Source organism: Triticum aestivum, chromosome 3A (genome assembly GCF_018294505.1).
Source record: "Triticum aestivum cultivar Chinese Spring chromosome 3A, IWGSC CS RefSeq v2.1, whole genome shotgun sequence".
NCBI classification, from domain to species: domain Eukaryota; kingdom Viridiplantae; phylum Streptophyta; class Magnoliopsida; order Poales; family Poaceae; genus Triticum; species Triticum aestivum.
The window spans coordinates 750,638,338-750,644,337 of record NC_057800.1 but is presented as its reverse complement, the minus strand read 5'-3'; positions in this window follow the sequence as shown (position 1 = coordinate 750,644,337).

Genomic DNA, 6,000 nt, shown 5'->3' with positions numbered 1-6,000 from the left:
CCCCTGACATGCACTCCAAGTCTCATGTATTGCTTTCTTTCCAAAAATAACTTTTCCGAAGATTTCATTCCGTTTGGACTCCGTTTGATATTCCTTTTCTGCGAAACACTGAAACAAGGGAAAAACAGAAACTGGAATTGGGCTATGTGTTAATAGGTTAGTCCCAAAAATCATATAAAATAGCATATAAAACATCCAAAACAGATAATATAATAGCATGGAACAATAAAAAATTATAGATACGTTGGAGACGTATCAGCATCCCCAAGCTTAATTCTTGCTTGTCCTCGAGTAGGTAAATGATAAAAACAGAATTTTTGATGTGGAATGCTACCTAACATATTCATCATGTCACTAGTGCAGAACCGGGCTTTAGCGTTGGTTCGTAAGGGCCTTTAGTGCCGGTTCTGCAACGGCACTAAAGAGTGGAGACTAAAGCCCCCCCCCCCCACTTTACTACCGGTTCAGCACGAACCGACGCTAAAGTGCCACCACGTGGCACGAGCCAGGCCCGGGTGCTAGCAGACCATTAGTACCGGTTGGTAGCACCAACCGGTACTAAATGTTTGGGGGGTTTTGGTTTTAATTTTTATTTTTCCATTAATTTTGTGTTTTCCATTTAATTCTTTTTTGTTTGCTGGTATTTTACGATACTACATATTGTACACGTTATGCATATATATAAATAGATTTTCTCGTAGAACCGATCATATATGTTGCCTTGGTGCCTTCGGAGCACGATGACAAGTGGTTCATGGGGGCGGTAGCGGGTAATAGTATTCTCCTTTGGGATCTATGACCTGGTCGAGCAAAAATCCCGCTATTTCCTAGAAGTGCTCGTATGCGCTCTGTTGGTAGGAGCTTGTCCCGCACCTCTTTGAACTGTTAAGAAGGAGATCAATATGCATGTGTATTAGTTGTGTGACTAGATATCGACAATCATGTAAGATTTGTGAATGGTGTTCTGGCAAACGTATCATTGCTGTCTATCAGATCTGCTCCTTTCGGACGCCATCATGTGAATCTTCTCGCAAACGTAGTATACACACACTTCAGTCTTCGGCGCCTGCTTCAGGGCCTTTACGAGAATATAATTTAATTAGATAATAATTAATCAAGCATGCTAATTAATTAATAGTATTGAAACAAGAATTAAAGAGATGGTAGCTAGCTAGCTAGTACTACTTAATTACTTACCTTGGGTCGATACCAAAATAGCTTTTGTCGCCATTTTCCTGGAGTCACCTTGATGTACTTTGTCCAAGCCCTGCCCGCCGGCAAAGAAAATTAATAAAGGGGTTATTAAAAATAGTTCATATCAGGAAATGACGAACTAAATAGGCCGAGATATAGTTAATAATGATTGAAATTACTTGTTGACTATTCCCTTCACGATGGTGTAGTCACTTTTTTTTAAGTAGTGAGTCCAGTACTTCAACTTTTCCTTCGTCAACTTTAATGTCTAACAAGATCCAGTGGAACCTGCGTGCGCATATGTTTGCATGTATAAATTAAGCGAGCATGTGCATAACACTAATCAACTATAACCCTAAACCCTATACACTTATTAACATCTAGCTAGTAAGCAAAAACAGAATTTGTAGTACATGACAGTGTGACTCACTCGAAGTTGTAAGGAAGTAGTATATCTTCATTGCTATTGAGGCGCTTCAAGAACTCTACCATGTTTTTCTCTACATCTTGTCTACACCATTCTGATTTCCATGTGTATTCATTAACGGTATTTGGGTCAATGAACCCAATGCCATAGCTGTTGGGTTTCGTAGTAATTTCAAAAAAAATTCCTACGCTCACACAAGATCATGGTGATGCATAGCAACGAGAGGGGAGAGTATGATCTACATACCTCGTAGATCGACAACAGAAGCGTTTGGTTGATGTAGTCGTACGTCTCCACGACCCGACCGATCAAGCACCGAAACTACGGCACCTCCGAGTTCTAGCACAAGTTCAGCTCGATGATGATCCCCGGACTCCGATCCAGCAAAGTGTCGGGCAAGAGTTCCGTCAGCACGACGGCGTGGTGACGATCTTGATGTACTACTGCAGCAGGGCTTCGCTTAACTCCGCTACAATATTATCGAGGACTATGGTGGAAGGGGGCGCCGCACACGGCTAAGAATAAGATCACGTGGATCAACTTGTGTCTCTCTGGGGTGCCCCTGCCTCCGTATATAAAGGACCAAGAGGGGGAGGCCGGCCAGCCACATATGGCGCGCCAAGTAGGACTTCTCCCCCAATCCTAGTTGGAATAGGACTCGCGAGGTGGGAAAAGAGAGAGAGAGAAGGAAGTGGGCGCTGGCCCCCCTCTCTCCTTGTCCTATTCGGACTAGGGGGGAGGGGCGCGCGGCCCAGCCCTGGCCGCCTCTCCTCTTCTTCCACTAAGGCCCATTAAGGCCCATGTACCTCCCGGGGGGTTCCGGTAACCTCCCGGTACTCCGGTAAAATGCCTATTTCACCCGGAACACTTCCGATATCCAAACATAGGCTTACAATATATCAATCTTTATGTCTCGACCATTTCGAGACTCCTCGTCATGTCCGTGATCTCATCTGAGACTCCGAACAAACTTCGGTACATCAAAATGCATAAACTCATAATATAACTATCATCGTAACCTTAAGCGTGCGGACCCTACGGGTTCGAGAACAATGTAGACATGACCGAGACATGTCTCCGGTCAATAACCAATAGCGGAACCTGGATGCTCATATTGGCTCCAAAATATTCTACGAAGATCTTTATCGGTCAGACTGCATAACAACATACGTTGTTCCCTTTGTCATCGGTATGTTACTTGCCCGAGATTCGATCGTCGGTATTCCAATACCTAGTTCAATCTCGTTACCGGCAAGTCTCTTTACTCGTTCTGTAATACATCATCCCGCAACTAACTCATTAGTTGCAGTGCTTGCAAGGCTTAAGTGATGTGCATTACCGAGAGGGCCCAGACATACCTCTCCGACAATCGGAGTGACAAATCCTAATCTCGAAATACGCCAACCCAACATATACCTTTGGAGACACCTGTAGAGCTCCTTTATAATCACCCAGTTACGTTGTGACGTTTGGTAGCACACAAAGTGTTCCTCTGGTAAATGGGAGTTGCATAATCTCATAGTCATAGGAACATGTATAAGTCATGAAGAAAGCAATAGCAACATACTAAACGATCGGGTGCTAAGCTAATGGAATGGGTCATGTCAATCAGATCATTCACTTAATGATGTGATCCCGTTAATCAAATAACAACTCTTTGTTCATGGTTAGGAAACATAACCATCTTTGATTAACGAGCTAGTCAAGTAGAGGCATACTAGTGACACTTTGTTTGTCTATGTATTCACACATGTATTATGTTTCCGGTTAATACAATTCTAGCATGAATAATAAATATTTATCATGATATAAGGAAATAAATAATAACTTTATTATTGCCTCTAGGGCATATTTCCTTCAGTCTCCCACTTGCACTAGAGTCAATAATCTAGATTACACAGTAATGATTCTAACACCCATGGAGCCTTGGTGCTGATCATGTTTTGCTCGTGGAAGAGGCTTAGTCAACGGGTCTGCAACATTCAGATCCGTATGTATCTTGCAAATCTCTATGTCTCCCACCTGGACTAGATCCTGGATGGAATTGAAGCGTCTCTAGATGTGCTTGGTTCTCTTGTGAAATCTGGATTCCTTTGCCAAGGCAATTGCACCAGTATTGTCACAAAAGATTTTCATTGGACCCGATGCACTAGGTATGACACCTAGATCGGATATGAACTCCTTCATCCAGACTCCTTCATTTGCTGCTTCCGAAGCAGCTATGTACTCCGCTTCACATGTAGATCCCGCTACAACGCTTTGTTTAGAACTGCACCAACTGACAGCTCCACCATTTAATGTAAACACGTATCCGGTTTGCGATTTAGAATCGTCCGGATCAGTGTCAAAGCTTGCATCAACGTAACCTTTTACGATGAGCTCTTTGTCACCTCCATATATGAGAAACATATCCTTAGTCCTTTTCAGGTATTTCAGGATGTTCTTGACCGCTATCCAGTGATCCACTCCTGGATTACTTTGGTACCTCCCTGCTAGACTTATAGCAAGGCACACATCAGGTCTGGTACACAGCATTGCATACATGATAGATCCTATGGCTGAAGCATAGGGAACGTCTTTCATTTTCTCTCTATCTTCTGCAGTGGTCGGGCATTGAGTCTTACTCAACTTCACACCTTGTAACACAGGCAAGAACCCTTTCTTTGCTTGATCCATTTTGAACTTCTTCAAAACTTTGTCAAGGTATGTGCTTTGTGAAAGTCCAATTAAGCGTCTTGATCTATCTTTATAGATCTTAATGCCTAATATGTAAGCAGCTTCACCGAGGTCTTTCATTGAAAAACTCTTATTCAAGTATCCCTTTATGCTATCCAGAAATTCTATATCATTTCCAATTAGTAATATGTCATCTACATATAATATCAGAAATGCTATAGAGCTCCCACTCACTTTCTTGTAAATACAGGCTTCTCCAAAAGTCTGTATAAAACCAAATGCTTTGATCACACTATCAAAGCGTTTATTCCAACTCCGAGAGGCTTGCACCAGTCCATAAATGGATCGCTGGAGCTTGCACACTTTGTTAGCTCCCTTTGGATCGACAAAACTTTCTGGTTGCATCATATACAACTCTTGTTCCAGAAATCCATTCAGGAATGCAGTTTTGACATCCATCTGCCAAATTTTATAATCATAAAATGCGGCAATTGCTAACATGATTCGGACAGACTTAAGCATCGCTACGGGTGAGAAGGTCTCATCGTAGTCAATCCCTTGAACTTGCCGAAAGCCTTTTGCGACAAGTCGAGCTTTGTAGACAGTATTATTACCGTCAGCGTCAGTCTTCTTCTTGAAGATCCATTTATTCTCAATTGCTTGCCGATCATCGGGCAAGTCAACCAAAGTCCATACTTTGTTCTCATACATGGATCCCATCTTAAATTTCATGGCTTCAAGCCACTTTGCGGAATCTGGGCTCACCATCGCTTCTTCATAGTTCGTAGGTTCATCATGATCTAGTAGCATGACTTCCAGAACGGGATTACCGTACCACTCTGGCGCGGATCTTATTCTGGTTGATCTATGAGGTTCAGTAGTATCTTGTTCTGAAGTTTCATGATCATCATCATTAGCTTCCTCACTAACTGGTGTAGGTGTCATAGAAACAGTTTTCTGTGATGTACTACTTTCCAATAAGGGAGCAGGTACAGTTACCTCGTCAAGTTCTACTTTCCTCCCACTCACTTCTTTCGAGAGAAACTCCTTCTCCAGAAAGTTTCCGAATTTAGCAACAAAAGTCTTGCCTTCTGATCTGTGATCGAAGGTGTATCCAATAGTCTCCTTTGGATATCCTATGAAGACACATTTCTCCGATTTGGGTTCGAGCTTATCAGGTTGAAGTTTTTTCACATAAGCATCGCAGCCCCAAACTTTCAGAAACGACAACTTTGGTTTCTTGCCAAACCACAGTTCATAAGGCGTCGTCTCAACGGATTTTGATGGTGCCCTATTTAACGTGAATGCGGCCGTCTCTAGAGCGTATCCCCAAAACGATAGCGGTATCAGTAAGAGACATCATAGATCGCACCATATCTAGTAAAGTACAATTACGACGTTCAGACACACCATTACGCTGGGGTGTTCCGGGTGGCGTGAGTTGCGAAACTATTCCACAATTTTTCAAATGTACACCAAACTCGTAACTCAAATATTCTCCTCCACGATCAGATCGTAGAAACTTTATTTTCTTGTTACGATGATTTTCAACTTCACTCTGAAATTCTTTGAACTTTTCAAACGTTTCAGACTTATGTTTCATTAAGTAGATATACCCATATCTGCTTAAGTCATCTGTGAAGGTGAGAAAATAACGATATCCGCCACGAGCCTCAATATTCATCGGACCACATACATCTGTA